General features: G+C 39.6%; 1 protein-coding gene across 1 annotated transcript in view; it reads right to left on the bottom strand.

Annotated features, from left to right (window-relative positions):
• The window catches only part of pcdh11 (protocadherin 11), a 692,247-nt gene that overhangs the window by 261,682 nt on the left and 406,693 nt on the right, over nucleotides 1–23,872 (bottom strand). The gene's annotated exons all lie outside the window — the stretch shown is intronic.

The following is a 23,872-nucleotide window of genomic DNA, read 5'->3' as shown; positions in this document are numbered from 1 at the left end:
CAGATAGATCGACCGGTTGGACACACTTGCATTGTTTTCCCCAGGAACATTGGAGGCTGATAGAAGTGTATAACATTATGAGAGGCAGATATAGAGTAAAAGACCAGAGATAAAATTTTCTCCGGGAGGGAATGTTAAACATGAGAGGGTATGACTCTGAAGTGAGAGGGTGAAATTTGAAATCAGATTTGCAAGGAATGTTTATACAACATACATGTAGATAGACACCAAAACAAGAAAGGAATAAAGGGAAATAGACTATGTACAGCCAGAGGGGATCAGTTTAACTTGGAATCATGGTTGGTGCAGATACAGTGAGCATGTTGATGTCTTTGTTATATCTAATGTTCTTCTGCTTTCTATTCAGATCTTATGTGAGTAAAGTAGTGATTATAAAGCTTGTTGTTTTCTTTCAACACTTTTGATTTTTAGGTAAGATTTTGAAAATTATTCTCATAGGTACATAATAAGGAAATGCAAGGGTAATCGAGGAGAGCCAAAATGATCTAGTGCAAGATTTGAAAAGGCCCAACATAAGAGAATAATATTATATGAAAAAATACTCAGCATGTGAAAGTTGTGGCAATGATGCTCAAGTAAATAGAGAGGAATGTGCTTGTGAATGCAGTTTAGAATTGAGGAGGGGGAATCAAGATTGAATGCTTGGCAACCCATTTCACTGGGTGGTATGGTTAGTGTAGCAGCTAGCACAACGCTATTGCAGCACCAGCATTCAGGACTAGGGTTCGAATCCTGTGCTGTCTGTAAGGAGTTTGTATGTTCTCTCTGAGACTGTGTGGGTTTCCTCAGGGGGCTCCAGTTTCCTCCCACTGCTCAAAAAATGCACCGGAGGTGTAAGTTAATTGGGTGGAATGGGCTCGTGGGCCGAAATGGCCTGTTACCCTGTATGTCTAACTATCTAAGACAACTAACACCTTCAAAGTCAACCATTAAACTCATTTGACAACAATTTTCACAAGTAATTACACTGCATGTGCAATGGAACATAAATTCATAAAGTAAGGAACAGGACCTTCTGCTCAACCCATCCACGCCAACCAAGTTGGCATCCTGGTTTGGTCTCATTTGCCTGCATTAGGCCCATATCCTTCTCAGCCCTCACTGTCCATATATCTGTTCAAATGTCATATCATCAGTTGCTGGTTTACTCAATGTTGCATCATTTTGAAGTGACCAGTCATGCAAAGATTTCCTTACAGTTACAGTCTTCTGAATACATCTGGTCCTAGCAATCAAATTGTGCTGATTTGTTTTATATCATATCTCTCTGATGCTGTGCATTTATTCTTCTCACTGCCTCTGGATCCTGTTCATTCCTTTATTTTTATTACTGCAGAAATTAATTCAGCTGCACAGAGAATACATGAATTCCTGCACAACAGTAGCACCATGAGATTGAAAATTCTCAAGCCTCCCCACTAACTAAACCCATCATTAGCTGTGTATTGTTTTTGAATTCATTCAATGAAAGATTTTTCTCATTCAAATTAAGGCATTCAATAACGTGACTCACAAAATCACACAAGTGTGGGGGAAATATATTGGAATGGATAGGGAAGTGGCTACTTTACAGTTAAAATGGCAATCAGTAACTGGTGAAGTTCCAGAGTGGATGTTGAGCTATATAAATGATGTTGATGAAGAGACAAAGTCGACTAAATCCAGATTTGCTGATGTTACACAGATAAATGTAATAAGAAGTTTTATGGAACATCCAAAAAGCCTGCATGAGAATGAATGTTGATTAAGTGAATGGCAATTCATTGCCAAATAATATAACAGAGTAAAACAAAAAAGTTCAGTTGAAGAAGGCCACAAGTTCCAAGACTAAAAAAAAACTGGCGCGGGTGGCATAGCGGTTAGCCCATCGTCTTTACAGGGCCAGCGATCTGGACTGGATTGGTGTTGAAATCCCGCATTGTCTGTAATGAGTTTGTATGTTCTTCCTGTGACTGCATGGGTTTTCTCTGGGGGCTCCAGTATCCTCCCACCATTCAAAATGTACCGTGGGTGTAGGTTATTGGGGTGTAACTTGGGCAGTATGGACCCGAGGACGAAAATGGCCTATAACTGTGCTGTATTTTTAAATTTTAAAAAAATTACCATAGTACAAAGGAATCTGAAGCTCCTGATATAATAAATACAAAAGTTATCATGCAGATGTAGCAAATGATGAGGAAACCCAAAATAATGTTGGCCTTTTACAGCCAGCAGCATGAAATCTAAAAGTAGAGAAGGTTTGAAACAACATGTTAGGGTATTGGGTGTATTGTGTCCAGTCTTGGTCTCCAGATGCATGGTTTCCTCTACATTGTTGATATCCCCATGTCAATTTGGGGACAGGTTCTCTCAACATCTGCATTTTGTCTACGGGTCTATGTGAAAACTCTCAGTTGCCACCCATTCTAATTTCCACAAAGACATGTCTATCCTCAGTTTTATCCATTGGCAAATTGGGGCCAAATATAAAGATGAGGAACAACACATCATAGAACTCCTGGGGAGCCTTAAACCAAAAGGCAAAAAAATTCTCAATATATGTTTATTTTCTTATTCATAACAACAATGTATAAGATGCAACAAAATTCTTACTAGCTGTAGTCAAAGAGGTAGAAAACAACAATTAAAAAAAATCAGTAATCTATAATTTGAGGTAATCCATCCCTATCTCTGGTTGCACTATTGCCATCTCCTCTTCAACCACTTTCATTCTTACTTTTTTTCTTCAACCTTCCCCTCCCCCCAGTTGTCTCTCCACTTCTCTCATTTCAGCCCCTCTTCAGCTTCGCTGCTCCTTTCTACTTTAGTCTCGTTAAAGGGTTTCGATATGAAACAAATATATATTTTTTTAAACCTAGAACTTGCGTGATTTTTCCATTTTCAAGTGTCTCCCTACCTTCTGGGAGTGGCCATTCACACAGGAACCACCAAAACTCCAAATATCTGAATCACAGCGCGAATTTAGACAGAATACCTGAAATGCGGTATTTAAAGAGACTGGACGTACTATTCATTAGCTCATTGTTCACAGATTGTCTGTAGTTCATTTAGACTGCAGGTGATCCATGAAAATAACTAGGGGTCAAGGAGATAAAATGTCAGAATGGGAATCAGTGTCTTATTCCCGTTCTGATCTTTTTACACAGACTGCATTCCGGGACATTGGGGAATAATTTCTTCGAATGTAGCGGCTGTGTCAAAAACATAAATGACTGACCATTTCTATCCATGGATGTTGCCTGAGGCATTACATGCCTCCAGCTTCTCAACTTTTGCTTCAGAAAGGATTGCTTGTGTCGAAGGCAGTGCAGTATCTAAGTAAATACCTGGAATGAAGTTGAATAAGTTCATTAGAGAGAGGAAGGAATAGAAGTGATCTTATTGAAATGCAGAATTTTTTTTAGGGAAAATGAATGGATTGAAGTGGACATAATGCTTTCTCTGGTAGCAATATCTAGAACAAAGGGCCACATATTCAGAATAAGAATCTGCCCACTTAAGATGGAGATATGGATGAATTTATTCTCAGCACATTGGTGAACTTTTGAAATTATCCATTCCAGAGAGGAAGTCATTGAATCTATTCAAGGTGGAGATTAATAAATATATGAACTATGCAGCAGTGGTTTGTGGAGAGAACAGGAAAATAATATTGAGACCCAGAGGACATCAGCCATGATTTAATTGTGCCTGCTCTAAATTCAGCAATGTGAATTACTGTTTCTTAAATTTTTTAAATTTAGAAATATAACATAATTAACAAGCCTTTCTGACTCACAAGCACACAGCGCCCAAATATGCCAATTAACCTACAAAACCCGTATATTTTTGGATGGTGGGAGGAAACCAGAGCTCCTGGAGGAAACCTATGCAGTCACAGGGAGAACATACAAACTTTTTACAGACAGTGCAGGATTAGAACCTGGGTCACTGGTGCTGTAACAGTGTTGCACAACCTGTTAAACTAACTGTGCTATCCCTATCTTTGAATGTTTTTCAAGGTCTGGTACACTCAAAACACTTGACAGTTAATGTACTATCCCCTGTTCTGGCACAGCAGCCCCTGCAATCATTTTCGTGCACACCCTGTTCACAGTTTGTCCAGGGTTGGCACTGACCCAGTATTCCTGATCTCCACAGTATAGAATACACCTTCCCTTCACGACCAAGCTCATCAGGCATCACAACAGATGGATCAGAGAGGGCCTGAGATTAATTAATGAATCTGGGATCAGAGCAAATCTGCTCTAGCTTATTTCAATTACATGACAATGTTTGTTTCAAAGACATTCATTCAGTGGTGTTGGAGATTCAGCAACAAGTTTCTTCCATTAGAAATATTTCTTCTAAAGAGAGAATTCACTACTGAGTATTAAACATTGATTGTCAACATTAATAGTGGACAGCTGGCATTGCTGAAAGGCAACTTTAACACTCATGAATCCTATATTAGCTGATAGTACAGATACCCAATGACAGATTAATTAACAACTGAGTTAAATCCTGGCAGAATTAGGCAGCATGGATTGTCTGAGGGACAGAAATAGAAAAGTATTCTTGTAGAGAGAAAGTTGTTCTCTTAAAAGGATTATTGAGATTTGCAGTACAATGGACATATTTCAATAAATCCTCCCATAGAGCATTTTCCTGTTTCCCTTTTCCTTTGACCCATAACTATCAAGAGGTCCAGAAGCATCAAAATCAGGACTGCCAGGCTGGGAAATAAATTTTTCCCGTATTTTATTTTAATCCCCGCTGACTATGAGATTGATGAACAGCATTCTGTAACTGAGTAGATTATCCCAAAATATTTAAATATATTTATTTCAAGTTTTATCTTAATGCAACAAGTATTCTGCTGGTCGCATCACTGTCTGGTATGGAGGTGCCAACACTCAGTACAAGAAAAAATCCAGAGGGTTGTTAATTCTGCCTGCGACATCACAGGCACCAGACTTCACTCCATCGAGGACATCTACAAGAGGCGATGTCTTAAGAAAGCAGCTTCTATCCTCAAGGATGCCCATCTTAACACTGCTGCCATTGGGAAAAAGGTACAGGAACCTGAAGATAAGCACTCAGGAGCACAAAGACAGCATGTTCTGCACGACCAACAGACGAATGATCAATGAACCAACGACACTGCCTTACTTTGACTTTTTGTACATTATTTTTATTAATTTGTGGTAAGGTGGTCTATATAAATGTTTGCATTTTGATGCTGTCACAAAACAATTAATTTTGTGACTTGTTCATGTCAATAAGCTATGATTCTGATACATGCTATTATTATGCGCTGCGGATATGCATGTATATGCATAATCCCAAGATCGTGTTCTATGGCGAGCTCTCCACTGGCCACCGAGACGGAGGTGCACCAAAGAAGAGGTACAAGGACTGCTTAAAGAAATCTCTTGGTGCCTGCCACATTGACCACCGCCAGTGGGCTGATATCGCCTCAAACCGTGCATCTTGGCGCCTCACAGTTTGGCGGGCAGCAACCTCCTTTGAAGAAGACTGCAGAGCCCACCTCACTGACAAAAGACAAAGGAGGAAAAACCCAACACCCAACCCCAACCAACCAATTTTCCCTTGCAACCGCTGCAACCGTGCCTGACTGTCCCGCATCGGACTTGTCAGCCACAAACGAGCCTGCAGCTGACGTGGACATTACCCCTCCATAAATCTTCGTCTGCGGAGCCAAGCCAAAGAAAGAAAAAATTTAGTTGAGACAAATATGGAACCAATTGCACTACAGATTCAGCTAAGCTTAGCTTGCTTTGCAGATCAGATTAGGAGAGGTTAGTACAGCTGTGTCTAGCTGTTGCAGTAGCAAAGCTTACCCTAAAATTCCCTTGCTGAGAGACCCACATTCACCACAGACCATGTTAAAGTAACCAAGCATGAGAAAAGCATTGTTGCTGAGGACAGTATGTAAAAGGAATGATTCTGCTCTCTTGGACACCACCGTTGTCATTGAATGGTTCTTTCTATCCAATTTCCTTTCTCTGAAGTAATTGTCGATCTAATTTATTTCCCTTTGCTGTCGACAGCAGTGCAAAGAAAATTATTAGCATGCTTGAGGAATCATAAAGTTAAACTTTTTGTCTTGCTCGTATACCATGTGACTTATGTTTTAATTTGATATTGAAGTTTATTTGTCACTTTGTACCTGGTACCATGAGAAGTAGGGAGTGGAGACACAGCCTTCCCATAGGGTCTAGTACCCTGTGACTGCCGTCAGTTAAGTGCAGGCTTAAAACAGAGCCAACAATAGTTTTATTTGAAAATTCTGCTGCCGTGGTGTCTGGAAGATGATGGCGCATGTGATCGGCAACAGCCATGAGGGTTGCAGACTCCAGCGATGCAGAGGACTGGCGCAGGGCACCAGGAAAAGGGGAGAACACTCCCCATTTGAGAAGGAAGAGCAGAAGAGATAACCCAAGGGTCCACAACAGCGGACCAGTAAGAGCTTCTGTGGCTGAAGAATGCACAGGTAACAGGCTGTGGCAACTCATGGCGAGGAACTCACGCAGGCTGTGAGCTTCTCACGAATGAGAATCATATCAAGCCGTGGACTGAAGGAGACTGACATAAGACAAGCTGAAGAGGTAGCAGGTATTCGAACAGGACCATGAGAGGGTGCGAAGGGCACTGAAGGTTTCCCGATCGTGTCAGAAATATGAATCTGGAGCTCGGGCTGCAGTTAGGTTGGGCTGGACTCCGTGCAGCTACAGGGGCTTTGGGAGCATTGGAGGCGAAACTAGGTGACTCTGGGGGACATTCTTTTGGTTCTTTTTCTCTGAAATATGAGAGGCACCTCAGGCAGTTTCCTCCCAAAGACAAATATGCCTTGCTAACAGCAGACCAAAGCAAACTCTGTATAATGTGGCACTTTTTTAAAATTACATGACAATAAAGGACCTTAAACCTGATTTGGGGTTTCGTTCAGGGGTCTGCTGGTCGAGGAGAAGAAAGTCTTCAAGCCAATTAGAGTGTGATTTCACATTTTTGAGCCAAAAGCTATTGTACAAATTAAACAGTTTGTAAAATATGAAACTAACTTCATTTTTTCTTCAGATTTCCCATTCTGGTGCAAGGTCTTCAGCCGGATCTGAAACACTAATTCCATTTCCCTCCCACATATACTCTTAAATGTTTCCAGCAAATTCTGTTATTATTTCAGACAATTATTTCACACCAATAGCAGTTCAAATGCAGTCTGTGATGAACTGTCATGGTTGACCGTCAATATCCATCTTTATAAACTGCGTATTTTTCCACTCAACTGGTTGGAGTTCTTTCAACAGAAGAGAGTCTGGCATTCAGATGCATGCTCTGCCAGGAATCAACTTTGCAGCATCCAATCGTCATTTCTACAGCTGTCGGCCTCCTGCTATTTGCAGTATTTTTTTTCTTTTCTTGATCACAGGAATTGTTTAGTACTCACTAATTTGAAGAATTTCCCCATCTGGTGCCTTCAAACTTCCTGGACCAACAGCAGAGTGACCCTCGGCTCAAAAGCAGAAATCACTGAGCGCTGAACTGCTGGAAGAGTCATCCTTTGAAAGAGATATTCAACTGAGAATACAATCTCAGCGAATGTACAAGTAAAATCCAAGTGGAACATTTGATAGGGGGCATGGATGACCTTCTAATTATAATGATTGAGAATGATCTCTTAACTAAATGTACAAAAATCAACAAGCAGGTTCTTATCTTTAGGTACTCGTTGCCACCTGTTGATTATTGCATTCTCTGCATGAAAACAGCTAAACTTACATCAGGCTTAATTAGTAGACAATTGTGATGGAATGACCTGGGACCGAGAAAATTGTTTTGTACACGTTTATCATTCTTTGTTTAAGCAATGTCTTTATTGATTTTGCCTCTGTACTCAGAAATCTTAACCATTTCTGTGTGTGATGTTCCTGATTGTTAGATTGTATGCCAACTGCTTAGATTGTGCTCAGATTCTATCCTGACTCTTACATTGTGTGCCATCTGCTGCCTATAATTGCAATCAATTCTCACAACAAAGAGCACAAATTGTCTCCTGCCACTTCCTGTTGACATCTTAGTCTCTCTGAAGGAAAATCGTGTACCTGGAGTGCATTTAAACCAAGATTATACACACAGACTTATTTCATTGTAGCATCCAGTCTGTGGGGCTTCCCCACTAACAGGTGCCATTATTCCTGTGGCAGCTTCACTGAATCCATACTCATGGATTGGAACAGTATGCCACGATTGTGCTACATGGGTCTTAAAAAAGATTTTGAATGTGAAGTTGAAAAATCTGAAGGTTACAAGAATGGGGAAGCACACTCTGGGCATTGTGCCTCCCAAAAATCTGTGGGTGTACAGCCAAATGCAGTGCACACTTGCTCATTGCATAACCACTCATTAGAGAGAGAGCCCATCAGACTGAATGAAGCCTGGCATTTTCATCATCACCTCATTTATGGACTCAGCTAGAAACAGTCCACAAGATTTTCAGACTTTCAGATGTCATTCTTGCTCCAAATATTGTGAAGCACTTTGAGGAATGTCAGAGCCTTCATGTCACCCCGCAGTCCAGCATCCCAAATGTAACTTCTGAGCTGAGCAAAATTCTCATTTACTTCTGGAAACCATTTTCTTCAAATTTAATTTGTAGGTTGACGGCATTGCTGGAAAAGATTGCCAATTGATCTTTCAGAGGAACTTGGCAGAATAATAGTTTGGCACAGACTAGAAGGGCCGAAGGGCTTATTAGTCTGCTGCAATGTGCGATTTTTCTAGGATGTTCATCCAGTTAATCAGCAATTAATATATTTAAACTGTTGAACAAAGGATTGTTCAGAGTCAAGCCAAAGTGATAGTTGACTTTTCTGACCAAGACCACCACTCATCAGATACAGACTGACCTGAAGAATTCCTCCACCAGTATATTTTTTACTCCATATTTCTTCATCTACAGTCTCTTGTGTCTCCATGTGAATCTTTTTTTAAAAAAACTGTATTGTTTTTTAGGTAACAGTAGGTTTGTACAACCTTTGCTGGAAAGGATACCTTGTAATGAGAGACCTGTGATCTGTTGTCAGCCTCCCATACCTTCCAATTTCCATTCATTCACAGGATGTCCAAATCTGTCCACTTTTCTTTGGTAGTCATTCCTCCTTGCCCCTTCCAGCCACAAGATCTTATTCCTCATTCCTTCCACACAAAGTCCAACTTCTTCACTATCAATTTCAAGGCCCATATTCACTCCTGCATTGCACATTAGTCAACATTTTCTTTGGCACATGATTCACTAGATACTTTTTCCAAAATGACCCATCACAAAATCCTTTCTCACCAACCCCTCCTCAATAAAAGGACTCACCTGACATCTTGAAGCCTGATGAAAATACACGTTTCTCATTTAAAAATCCTACATCTGAATCTTTTTATTGACGTTCGTTTTAACCATATAACCATATAACCATTTACGGAGCGGAAACAGGCCATGTCGGCCTTTCGAGTCCGCACCGGTTCACTAATATATCTAATGCACTGGCCTCATAATTCTAATCAAATGTATTAATATAGGGTTATCCATCTTTTTTTGTTATAAACTTAACATGCCACTTGTAAAGAAAGTCCTTTGCTGTCCCTCTTTTATTGAATTCAGTCCCATTTGGATCCAAGAGGGGAGACTGTCTCCTTTGAAGAGGAAAGATAAAATTCTTGCTTGTGCTGATAAATAATACTTCTTAAAATCTGGGAGCCTAAGTCCTCCCACTTTTTAATTCGTGAACACAGATGAGAAAAAAAATTATTTAATATATCTCCCATCTAATACGGTTCTTCGCACAGTTCACCGCTCTCATTTTCCAGCAGTTCTATTCTATCCTTAACCCTCCTTCTAGAATTCACATATCTGTAAAAACCCTGAGGATTCACTTTTACCTTATCAGCTATTGACACCTCATACCTTCTTTTTCCCTTTCTAATTTCGTTCTTCAGGTTTTTTCTGCAATCTATTGTCTGACTGATAATGGATCTATGCCTCAAACATGCCTTCTATTTGCCTCGGTATGCCTGCCGGACTGAGAAATGAGAATTATATGGTACACTACCTGATTCAATTTCAAGATCAATAGCTAAAGAAAATCACAGATTTACTGAGGGTTCCACTAAGTCCATCTTTTAATTTGTGGCCCTTTGTGGATCAGCATTGAATGAATTAAGAAGCTAAAAAATGCAGAGTGTCATCCAACTGAAAGCTTCACCCACTTGGATGTCATTTCAGGAGGTTTCAATCATGCTTGGGTCTGGAGCTGGCCATTTGTGCAAGAATTGTTTTGCTACGGTGCTGTTAGGTTCTGGATGTTCATTGACGACTGAGCCTGCCCACCTCAGGGAGGAATGTATCAAGAAGTAACTAACCACACTGCCAACTCTTTCCTTCTTTCACCAGTAATCCTGCAATGCCTTCAGTACAACCACTGATAAGGCTACAGTCTTGGATGACCAATCGCAAACCCCAATTCCAACTTGACCCACAATGCCCTAAGCCAACAACATCACTCCCAATGCAGCATACAAAGATATTCCCTCTAGATTGTGAGGAATACTCTTTAATGTTTGATGCCTTCAATCTCTTGTACTGCAGCATTTTATAACAACTGGCCTTGGAGCAAAATTTACACTGACCTGCCATCCACTGAGCATTTGAAGCATTTCCATCTTGATTACTTTTGATCATTTATTTTTCATAATGTGAATGTCACTGGCAAGCCCAGTGTTACCTTCCTGCCTCTAATAAGCCCTGAACACATTAATTTGCTTGGCTTTTCGTAGTAGTATAGGGTCACATTCAAACTAAAGGAAATAAGAATGGCTGATTTCTTTCCCTAAAAGTTATTAATGAACCTTGACAATCTGGTGCAATGCACAAAAGTGCTGGAAGAACTCAGCAGGTCATAGAGCATCCACGGAAAGTAATATGCAGTTGATGTTTCAGGCCTGAGCCCTTCGTTAGGTATTCTTCAGGCTTTGACAGTTTTATGGTATCATTAACATTTTTTTTATTATATATACTAGATTCCAGGTTATTAACAATATGGGTTTCTGGATTGTTAATCCAGGACTTTGGGTTGCTAATCCATGAACACCATCATATTATTTCTCATCTCATCCTCTCCAATCGCTTCACATTAATATTGTTTAATTTAGTTTATTTATACAGCACATTTAAAACTACTCATGACCAAAATGCTGTACAGATCATAAATTACATCTTAACTTAAGCAGCTATTGAAAGTGCAGTATAGAATGGGTACCTGAGGTTCAGGATTGTACAAACAACATGGCAGTTATCACCTCAAAACGCTTGCGAGTGAAAACACATCATCAACCTGGATTTAAAAGAGTTAAAGGAAGGAGCTGATTTGATGGAGCGAGGATTTTCTTTCTTATTTTTATATTTCTTCTTCCTCTCCACTTCCTACTTTTTAAATCAAAATTTTATTTCTTCCCTCAAGACCTTGTACTCTCAAACATTTTTGTCTCTCCATTTGTATTTTCTAACCCGATAATTGATTCCAGAAAACAACATTTTTTTTCGGATTTCAAACATGATCTTTTGCTTTCTGAAATATCAATATTTAAATAAATAATAATGTTCTGCAGTTACACAAAATTACATGGAATATTTTGTTATTGTGCTTCTTCAAGAGACTATTTTACACTTTTAAGAATTCTTGAAATTATAATTTGTTGAAAAAACACTCATACTGCCATAAATGAAACATTGCACATTAAAATGAAAATAAGCAATTTCAAGCTCCTGGAGATGATAATAGATGAGCATGTTTACCAGTTATAGTGACTGAAGGCCATGCTATGCTGAATATCTGTATTTTAATGGAGAAAAATATAATTTTTAAGTTTTAGGCATTTGACAATTTGTGTGATATTTTAAAAATTTGTTAGCATATATCTTGAGGATAAAAGTGTCCATGATGTTCTGACTCGCAATTAAAGTGCACTGTTCATCAAAACAACAATGAACTTGATTTTGGATCTGTCAAAGTGGACGTCATACCTGGGAGTATTACGTTCTGGGCTGATGCTCAGATGAAAGCAACATTCAATTCTTCAGAATGATTAGAAGCACAACAACTTTCGACTGCTGAGGAATTGGTTCTGCTATATTTTGGAAATTTAACCTGATTGCAATCCATTGACATCAGATCCCATTGACACTGTTTGCAATTTAGAAAGCTCACTTTTCTTTGGATAATTCACTGGACATTTCTGTCCTCCTGGATTCTTTTTTTAGTAAGTCACTGGACAACTCTATTCTTTAAAGTTCAAAGTTCAGATTTATTGTCAGGGTACATACATGACATCACTAACAACCCTGAGATTCTTTTTCCTGCAGACCAGGGGTAATTTCTACTTGTCGGTAACTGTAAACTGTACTCAAGAAAAGATAAGTATACAAAAGAGGGAAATGTAAAGAAGAAGGAAGTGCAAGCAAACTATGCAATTCAGAAAATAAATATTCAGTTATAAATATTGTGCAAGTGAAGAGTACTTAAATAAGCCTCTGATTGAGTTTGTTGTTTGAGTCTAATGGTGGAGGGGTAGCAACTGATCCTGAATCTGGGGATATGAGCCTCGTGGCACCTATACCTCTTTCCTGATGGCAACAGTGAGAACAATGTTTGGTGTGGATCCTTGATTATAACTGCTGTTCGCTGGTGGCAGTGTTTCAATGTGTATTTTCTTGATGGTGGGGACCTCCTTTTTATAACAACCCACTACTGAAGTATCAACAACAAATTTGTAGACGGTGTTGTTGAAGCAACCGTAAACACTGTTGGTGTGAGTGTGGGTCAGAAGTTTGTGTCTCATCTCCCTATTGGGCAAAGTCTTTCCAACACCAACAAGGAAAAGAAAAAAAAATCCCAACAACTCTAAAAACATTCAAGGTGCTTAATATCATTCCAAAACATCATTAGGGTAAATGGTCAGAATCTTATTTTAAGGTTTAAGGTGAAAGGGAGGAGATATAATAGGGATTTGAGTAGAAAGTTTTTGTATACATGTAGTAGTGGATATCTGGAATGTGCTCCCAGATATAGTGATAGAGACAGATACAATCTCTATGATAAAAGGTCATTTAGACAGAAGTATACAGGCAAGACATAGAGGGATATAAATCTAATGGAGATAAGTAGGATTAGTGTAGCTGGACATGGTAAAGCATAGTTTCTATGCTGCATGACTACAATACACTGTGTCTGACAGATTCGTTCCACCACTCTCAACATTTCCTCCTTGTACTTTGAGTGTCTTCTTTCACAGAACTTCCCAAACCTATGACCATCTCGAAAGTTATGGGAATTCCACCACCTCTGGAGACACCTCCAAGAAGCACACCTTGCAAATACATCAGCATTCCTGCTTCAGCTCTTGGTTAAAGATTTCCCTACTCCACATTATGGGGTCGCCGGAGTATAATGGCCACATCACTGTGGAGTTTAAGTCGTTTGTCATCTGATTGTACAAATGGAACCCAACCAAACCATGTTCTCCGGTCCTCCGTGCATAACATGCAGACACACAACCAGGCATAATACACAATTAAATAAGCAATACACATGCAGATTAAGTATTTCATTATAAAAATAAATATTGTTTCATGAATATGAGCGTCTTAAGTGATTAGTGTCAGCAGTTCCAGCATTTTCACTGCCCGTAGAAAGTTGGCTCCCATGACCTTTTCACAAAGAAATGGCATTTAAAGTCAATTCTAATCTTTTCGACAATGCCTGCATTCCTTGAATGATGGCTTCTTGCCATGTTGAACCCCTAAACACCATGGGTGTCACAATAAGCATTGTTCATCAGTTGAATAGAAATTTACTCATGCTCACCTGATGATCAAAATTTTCTTCAACATGTGGTGCATGGGAATATCAAAGCCTGGCTAGGAACTGATGAATCTTTGAAGGTTCATGCAGTTTTACAGCTTTTTAGTCTAACTTGTGATGTTCATGATTGTGAATGTCATGCCACTGAGGTTGAGACTTTGAGTAAAGCCCATTTGGATGCTTCTGGACCACAGGAACTTGCACATTCTAAAATGCTCAGAAAACGAAGTAAGATACCAGCCTAATTTATTTGAGTGTTGTCCTTCTTTCCATTTCTAATGGCACTTCAGTGGGTAAACACCAATTTTGCAGCTCTCAGCAACACTCCAGCAGAAATAAAAGTAGGTGTTTGTTACCAAACTGTGAGAGGGGAATAATATGTTTATAAATCATTTTCTTTAAATTTTCACTGCTTAAGAATCATGAATACACATTTTAATAATTTAATTGAAATTTTAGAGCAATTTCTAGCATCATTTAACAATGCAAGTCCAAGGGAGTCCTGAATATGTATATTTAATAAAATATGGCGCCACTGTTTGTCAAACAAGACCAAAAAACTAATGTTGCCCTCATTTTATATACACACGTACTCCCCAATATATGTCCGTGTTCCGTTCTAGATGACTGATTGTATCTCTGAATGGACGACTATTGGGGACTTGCCCTACCTGTGATACTGAAGAGTTCACCAATCAAGTTCCTTCCTTTCTCTATCTCTGAATTCTTCTCATTCTCTCTGTTGCTGTGGACCCTGAGAACCCTGCTGACTCCACTGGTTTCTAAATATGTCTGACTGTCAGAATATTAAGCAATAGAATCAGGGGGAAAAAAAGGGACACAAGGAGTTAAAATGGAGTGAAATATCTCAACATGGTGGCCACCATAGATAGGCCTGATTTTCACCATAGTCATGCAAGTTTTATATTTTTAAAAAATTTTGGTTGCAAGTGCAGTTGAACGCGAGTCACAGAGTACCTATATATATTTTAATATTGTTTGATTCTGTTGGTTGTCATCTTTCAGACATGGATCTGTTTAATCAAGATTACTGAAATATTCCAGTTCACAAATCCTAACATCATGGTAGGAGCCAATATAATCTCCTCATTTTTTAAAAAGATAGTTTTTGAAGATACATTAACTCATTCCCTCACAGCTTCTACTTGTTCCATCTTTATGTCCATTCACTTCTTGTTTAATTGGACAACTTGCCATGTAAACTCAAAACAACTGGTTGAACTTTGTTCTAAAGGAAAAATAAAACCAACAATCCATCTTGATCTAATTACGTCGATCCTAGGGTCAAGAAAGCACAATGTCTCTATTTCTTCACCAGCCAAAGGAAATTTGATATGTCCCCAATTTCTCAGACCAAATTGTATAGATGAACCATAGAAAGTATCCTGTCCAGATGCATCACAGCTTTATCCACAACTGCTTTGCTTAAGACCTCAAAAACATTGCAGAGGATAATAAACAGTTCAGAATCTCATGCAAACTCCATCAACTCCATTTATACTTCCACTGCCTCAGGGAAATAGGCTGCCCACCCCAGTCACACTTTCTTCTCCCCCCTGAAGATGTAAAAATGTGCAGCATCAGGTTTAAGAATAGTATCTTCCTCACTTTTATCAAACTAAGAACAGAGAAACTAAGAAACTTAATAAAATGATATTGGCCTTTCACTGAGACTTTTCTCTGTAAAATTATATGCTACATTTCTGTTTTACGTTAGGTGCTGTTGTACTTGTATGGGTTAACTTGCCTAGACAGAATGCAAATCAACATTTTTCACAGTACCTCAGTCCACATGACAAACAATTCAATTCATTGGTCATCATCATATTGAAATGAAGGCTCATGTCACAGGCAACTCATCCCCAAAACCTTTGGATCAAAGGATTAGAATGATCTTCCAATTCTTTACCTTAGAGACATCAAGGAAGGTTTCCACAATGCAATAACAGCACGATGAAAGTGTGAATGAAGAAAAACGACCGCATTTCCAAGAGCTCATTTTTAAAGTTATAGCCCTTGCCGCCCAATGACACCCAATTTATCTACAACCCCAGTACATTTTTAAGGGTGAGATGAAACAGGAGCTCCTGGTAAAAACCCATACAGACATAGGGAGAATGTACAAACTTCTTGCAGATGGTGTGGAATTTGAACCCCATTTGCAATAGCTGGTGCCGTAACAGTGTTGCATTAACCACCAAGCCAGCCATTCTGCCTTTTTCAAGGTTCCTTTTGTAAAAAATAATCTTGAAAAGGCTGTGGTAAACACTAAATAAATGCAAATCTCTCTTTCATTAGGTCACTGTGCATTCTTCTTTCTTGCTCTGACATTAAGATCCAGGCTTAAAGTCCTTTCACTGCTATTGTCTGCAATTTTCTGATTAACTGAAACTTCAAGAGGATTACTGCCTGGTTTGACATTATAGAATGTTTCCATTTAAAAAGTACCTCAAAATTCATTTTGAATCACCAAAACGCATTATCGAAAGAAACATCTCTAAATCTCTCTAGGCGATAACTTTAAGTGATTGCCTAGCCAGTTGAGATGGTCTATCCCTATTCACTGTCAAAATCCTGTGTAGATTAACAAACCTCCGTTCAATTATCTCTAATCCTTCTCTGCTGCAATGGAATTAGTTTTAGTATCTTAAGTGTCTGCGCATAACTACATCTTGCCATTTCTAGAATCATTACAGTAGGTCAAAGCTACATTTTCTTCCTGGCTTTAGTTCCCTTCCAACAAAAAAAGGCCTTCAAAAGCACACAATGATTTCAAAATAATGTCCTGCACAACTATTTGTTGCACTTTAAAAAATATTATTCCTCAATCTTCTGGTTATGAAAATTAGTCAACACCATCTCAGAATGGTGTGGGGGTACAGCTAAGCAAAATTGGCTTTTGCACTTGGAGGGGTAATTGATGGCTTTTTTGAGACCGGTTTTAGATGTGTGCATAGGCTTTGTCCCAAGAGACTTCAATGAGGAGAATTACCAATGGTAAGGAGGGATAAGGCAAGATCTATTCATTTTCCTCAGCAACCTTGATGCTTTTGAGTTGGCAGCATTTGAGAGGTCAGGACAAATTCCAGAGTCCTCTATGATCATACCTCTGGGAAGTGTGTCCAGCTGCAGGATCGATAAGCCCTGTCTGACAAAGGATATTGTGGCTCTGGTCCGGATAAAGAAGCATTATGTCAGGTTCAGGCAACTAGTATCAAATGGATTCCATGAGGCATATAAGGAACTTGGGAGTACATTCATGAAGAAAATCAGGAGGAAAAGGGACATCAGTTATCCTTGGCAGAGAATCCTAAGAGATTCTGTTGGTCTATTCAGAGCAAAAGAATAGCTAAGGAGAGAATAGACCCCCTTCATGATCAGTGTGTCTCATAAAGAATTAATGTGGCCCTCTACGTGTGGAGCCAAATCGAGGTTTTAAATGCATCATAGAAAAAATCATGGTACTTGACAAGAACAGGGATATCCTGAAGTATATTGACATGTCAAAAGAGATGCATAAAGGGGGATAAATCTCCAGGGCCTGAACAAGTTTCTTTGGATTCTATGAGAAGCAAGGGAAGAACTTGATGGGACCTTGGTAGAGGTCTTTGAAGCTTAGCCTCGAGTGAGGTACAGGAAGGGTAGTGGGTGGATAATGTTGTGCTTTTATTTAAAGAAGGGTTGCAAGGACAAGTCAGGGAATGACAAGGTGGCAAGCCTAAAATCAATGGTAGAGGAGTTTTAAAAGGATCTATCTGAATTTGAAAAAAAAGAACCAGTATGCAGGGATGGTTAGCATGGCGCTGCATGTGGAGAAATTGTGCTTCATGAATTCAATTCAGTTTTTTTTTAAAAAGGTGACCAAGTTGTTTGAAAAAGGCAGCCAGCTAGCCATTGTCTACATAGGCTTTAGTACTTTTGGGAGATGAGATGACATGGATTGCAAGGTGGGCGAGCAGATTGGATCCAGAATTGGCTTGGTAAAAGGAGAGAGGATGGTAGGCCACATTTTCTCCCTTCATATGAGGCCTGTGATGGTGTTAGGTCCACTGTTGCTTACCATATTTATTTACAATTTGAAAAACAATGTAGGTGGCATGATCACCACATCCATCGATGACACCAAAATCATAGGGAAATTGTGGATTGAAGAATATGCCTCAGGTTAAAGAAGATCTAGATCAGTTGAGAAAGTGGATAAAGGGATGATGGATGGGTTTTAACTTGGACAAGTGCAAAGTGCTGCATATTGGGAAGTTAAACTAAGGAAGAATATACAATAAATGACAGGACCCTAGGGGAGTATGCATGGAACATTCAATTCTAAATACTTTATAATGCATTAGACCAAGACCTCACACCGTTAAATTCAAATGTGAACTAGCGTGCAGTGTCTTTCCAAAGTTAAAAGAAATAAACAACTTCAACTCTTAAGTTTGAAGTTCAGACGTGGAATGTTCAGATCCTCCTGGATTGTGCCAGCAGTAATACATCTGGACATCCCTCCATTGTAATGCTCTGTAATTCTGGCACAGAGTCGACAGGTGCCCTTTGCAATTATTTCCCCATCTGTCAAAGATATCGTACAGCCTAACTTGAGCGGAGGGTTTGCAAATGGAATTACAGAGCCTCTGTAGACTGCAATCGGAATCTGCAGTAAAGAAACTACCTGCAGGGTGAACTCAGTGGGTCAAGCATCACCAGTGTGAGCGAGGGGGAAGGACAATTCCATTTCTCCCACAGATGGCCCTTGACTTGCTGAGTTCCTCCAGTGGAGAGCTCTTGGCAACTTAAAGAGCATCTCCTACTCCACATGTGGAAAAGTCTGTGCCTCCTGAATTCACAAAACGTGAAGTAAAAGAATCACCTGCTGGTTTAGTTACCACCTTCTCGCAATCATTTGAAGTCAATTTGGTTGAATCTTGGGTGAGATTACGAATGAATATAAAGTCATTTTACAGCTCACATTAGGAGAATGTCAATCCATTTGATTAAAGATAAAATGTTCCATTCCCTATTCCCTCCTTTACAATCAAAAATTTTCTCTACAGAAAGTGAAAAAATGTATCAAAATTAAATACCACAATGCTAAAGTAAGCTTAGAAAATGATCCATTGTAACAAGAATTAAATCATATAAGTCTGGGGTTTCAAGAGCTGCAGTTTACAATTTGAAAGAAACATAGTAAAGCAGCTCCTGAATAAAAGGATTTTATTCATTTCTAATTTCCGCTATGTTTGTAGTCAGTGTCCTTTAAATTACACAGTGGGATATCAGTACATGAATACTTAATACATTTATCTGAATTGCTTTCTCCATTATTTCTGCACAGCAGTTTATCTATTTATTTTTATATGGATCAATCCGTCTGCTCAAATGATGCAGAGACAAATGTCAGATACATGTTGAAGAGTTGGACACTGATATCTAAAAATGCAATTGCAAAGTTTGCATCTTGGTGATAATACATGACACATTCTGGTGATCAGCTTCCAGCTTGAAGAGAAAATTAAAAGAACATTACTGCCAAGACACACAGTACTGGGCTTTTAGTCAGCATTGTCCATGGGGAGAGTTGTTTTTATTTTGGAGTGGAATGAGCGTGCAACCATTTCTGCATAAAATGAACCTGGTCTGAAAAGCTTAACGAAGTGTTTCCAGTTGCCAAGAGCTCTTCACTGGAGGAACTCAGCAAGTCAAGTACCATCTGTGGGAGAAATGGAATTGACCCTCCCCCTCCTCCATATTGAGCTTCCCCCCTCCCCGCCCCCCCCACCCCGCATATGGTTTATTTACTGCAGATTCCGATTGCAGTCTACAGAGGCTCTGTAATTCCATTTGCAAACCACCCACTCAAGTTAGGCTGTATGATGTCTTTGACAGATGGGGAAATAACCGCAAAGGGCACCTGTCGTGATATTCTTGAAACAAGCAGTTGTTAATAATGCTCTGCTGAGCTGGGATCTGGGCTGATAGATCCAATTATTTTTCTCCAGTTTATCTGCCCATTATTTCCCCATGCCATCCATACACCCAACCAATCCCCTCAAGCAATGCCCTCAACTCCCAGTCAGGGAGATCCCACAATGCCAATCGTGGCTTCAATTCCCCACATCCCCTACCTGTTCCTGAGCTCCAGTCAGCAGCCACCACACACACCCCAAGTCCTTGAGTGACCTCTCAATGCAGAGGCAGTCACCACTAAACATTTCTCCCCCTCCTCTCAGCACCATTTGGACCCCCATGACGCTGCATCTGACTACCCACACAAACCCATGCTCCAGTGGGTATATGGATAGTCCATTTCATAGTTCAAACTCTCATCAGGAGACAATAAGCACAAAAGCCTGGAGACACCCCTCAGGAAAAGTGGCTTTAGCCGATAAGCACCAGAATTAAAAGTATGATTTGTCCTCTTGTCCAATTATGCTGACTTTACCTTCTTGCATTTGTCTGCTACTTTAATCACTTCGTCGACTTGTTCCTTTTGGTTCTCCTGTCACTTTCTATTGTAACTGATGCAAAGATCCATTCATTGCAATTATTGGTTAAAGACTGCTTCTGCCTTTTCTTATTGGTTCAAGGGATGCTTAAGTCATAATGCAGGAAGTAGACTGGATATTAGTGGGGGGGGTGAGGTGGTGGTGGGAGTTGGGGAGGGGTGAGTGGATCAGTTTCTTGTCTTACTGCATCCCAAACTCAGTAGGATAGAGTCTGCACACTCTCCCCCACAGGATGGGTTGATATAGATGCAAATTGAAATATCCAGAATGTTCAAAACATTCTTTGTTCATCAATCTCTTAGAGTTGATTAAAGCTTGAGGGGTCTGGACAAAGTGTCTATAATGAAGATTGTTCTTGTGGGATAATCCAAAACAAGGTCCTGTTGTTTTATAATCAGGGGTCACCATTTACAACAGAGATTTTTTTTTGAATAACTCACTTTCTCAAACAGAAGGAGAACTGGTCAATAAATACCTCTTCTGCAAGGCATTGCAAGTTACCACAGGTAAACACAAATGTGGAGCCAAGGTTAAAATTTGGTCAGATATAATCTTATTGAATGGCAGACCAAGTTTGAGAAACTAAGTGTCCAGCTCCTAAATTGATTGATTATAATCCACTAATGTGGGAACAAACTCTCAATGGAGCATAACATTCAGTGGATTACAAAGCAATCAATTTCTTGAGAAAAGTAACTAATTGGTTTGCTTTTAAAGGATGAAAAAATATCGCCTTACTTGAAAAAGGTAAGTATTTCAAAAACAGAAGCAGGAAGGGAGCTGCAGATAAAAAGATGAAGGGCTTGCATTTGTTAAGTTGACAGTGTTTGCTTCAGAATCAAACTCAGAGAATTGTAACTGCACAGAAATAGTTCTTTTGGCTCATTATGGTAACACCAATCATTCAAACCCATTGAGAATGATCCCATACTAAACCCTTTTTTTTTTAAATTCTCCATTCACTTGCACTGTCTGGGGACAATTCACAGCAGGCCACCTCAACAATGAGCACTTCTTTGATGGGTGGGGGGGGGACAAAAAATATTTAGTGTCACTTTCCTAAATAAACCAGAGATCCACCAAACCCCATGCTCTCCCACACCTTTCCCTTGTAAACCATTGGCCATCCTGAGAACCAGACTATCCCAGTGCCCCACCTGTCTGTTGATGGTTCCATCTGCTCTCCTCTGCCATGAGATGGTTGGATCTTGTCTGGTGAGGTAGGTGGATAAAATTAAGGTGCAGTCTGACTATGGCCAAAACAACATAGAAAAAATTTAATGCCTCAATGTATTAATACCTATTGATACATGTGTTTTAATGAAATATTGGGGAGGGGTGTCACCAATATTCTGTTTGCCTAGTGAATCATTGGTCTCTCAGCCACTGGAACTACTAAAGCTTTCAGCAGTGGGCCATTGTTTGGTTAAATCATTGCGGAACCATCTAATAGAATGAGCATTCATTTCTTATTGTAATTTCTTACTTTTAACCAATTAGCTGTAATGATGCTGGAATCTGTTCCAAATTCATCCTTCCATTCTGCTCTTGACTTTCCTGATACCTAAATTGATATTGGTCCACATCAGAAATAACTAATTAACTGACAGCACACAAACAGGCCATGAGCATTTTATCCAGACATCTCCTGGTGTAATATTTAAATTGTACAGGAGACCACGATGCCTTGAACAGCTGACTTGGTTGTTCACGCTCAGGGCACACAATGTCCTTTCCTCTATTCATCCCACAATGCAAGAGGAACAAATTGGTTGTTCTTAATCACACTGAAACGCTGGAGAAACCCAGCTGGTCTTTCCAGCATCTATAGGAGGCAAAGATATATTGCCAATGTTTTGGTCCTGAGCTCTTCTTCAAGGAAAAAACAAAATCAGAAAAGGCAGAAGTAGGATTTATCAGAAAGTCTCGGAATTTAAATACAGGGGGAGGAATCCAGACCCACAAAAAGTGTTAATTGGATGTGATAAGAGACTAGGTAGAATTTATCATGTCTGTGCGAAAGGAGACAGGGAATGGAGAAACAACAGGGGAAGAAGGGGGGTGCTTTTTATAAAACATCGTGCAACACTGTTTGAGCATTACTGGATAAAGGGTCAAAGTCGATGGGGAGGTAGAAATGTCAAAACTTCACTTGAATGATGGGAGGGAAATCTAATCATGAATAGTTCGGTTGGGTTATTGTAGGGAATTGTAATGGACTGCTGAGGGGATTTGGGGTTCTTTTGTTAGCAGGGCCAGGTGGAGGAGGTCCTAAGAACAAGCTGGGAGGATTAGTTGGGATGAGTGAGCATGCATTTTAAAAGACCGTTGCCCTTAAATCTCCTGTAAGATATCCTAGGGATGACAATGGTGACTGGCAGGGTGAGGGGTAGAGAGTTGGAAAAATCATTGGGGTGAGGCTTGAGCCAGGGGAGGAATTTTTAGCAAATGTTTAAAAAAACTTGCAGATGCTGGAAATATAAATTAAAAATAGAAAACACTGGAAACATTCAAGCAAGACAGTCAGCAACTGACTCAGTTCCAGATCCTTTATTCAATGAAGGGTCCCAGACCTGAAATGACAACTGTTTCTTCTTCTACAGGTGCTGCCTGACTTGCTGAGTAAATTTTAAAGTCATCAAATTAGCAAGTTTATTGCAGGGAAACAATATGAACTGGATCTTGATGAAGGCGGGGAGCCCAAAACACTGATGATTCAATGTCTCTTATTGTCATTGCTTGACAAACTGAGTTCCTCTAAGAGATTACATTTTGCTTCCAATTTCAGTATATAAATTCTCTTCTGCATCTCTAATGTAAAATGGATTCCCACAAGATAGGAGAACATCTTCACAGTTTTCCCTGCTTCAGAGGATACAGCTAGGCATGTTGCAGATGAATAACATTAAAAAAAATGGTGTAAAACAAAGAAATCGCAGTCCCTAAACCAATGTTTTTGGTTAGAAAAAGGAGAGGTGATCTAACTGGGGTGTGCAATTCCAAAGATTTCCATGAATAGAAATCTTGAGGAAAAGTTTCATTAATCATTAAATGTAGCAGGGTAGGTGGAGAAAATGATTAATGAGAGCACAGAGGGAAGAGAAACGTAGTCATTATGAACTTTGCAAAACACTGGTTCAGCCAGAACTGGAGTATTTGGTTGAGTTATAATCACCATAATTTAGGAATGCTGGGTAAGCCTTATGGAAGGATAAGTTAACATATACAAGTGAAGTGTTGGCTTCGCTTAAAAGAACTAAGGACTCGAATGGTGTTGTAGGATGAGGCGTGGGTGCAAGTGTGGCACTTTCTGCGGCCACAGGGGGTTGGGGGAAAGAATTGGTGGCACAAGTGTGGCACATTCTGTGGTTTATTATAATTATTCTGGGGATGTGGGCATTTATATTCAAGAGCAGA

This window comes from Narcine bancroftii, chromosome 8 (assembly GCF_036971445.1).
Source record: "Narcine bancroftii isolate sNarBan1 chromosome 8, sNarBan1.hap1, whole genome shotgun sequence".
Lineage (NCBI taxonomy): Eukaryota > Metazoa > Chordata > Chondrichthyes > Torpediniformes > Narcinidae > Narcine > Narcine bancroftii.
Note: the sequence above shows the minus strand (reverse complement) of the source record. Positions and strands in the feature narration are given on the sequence as shown.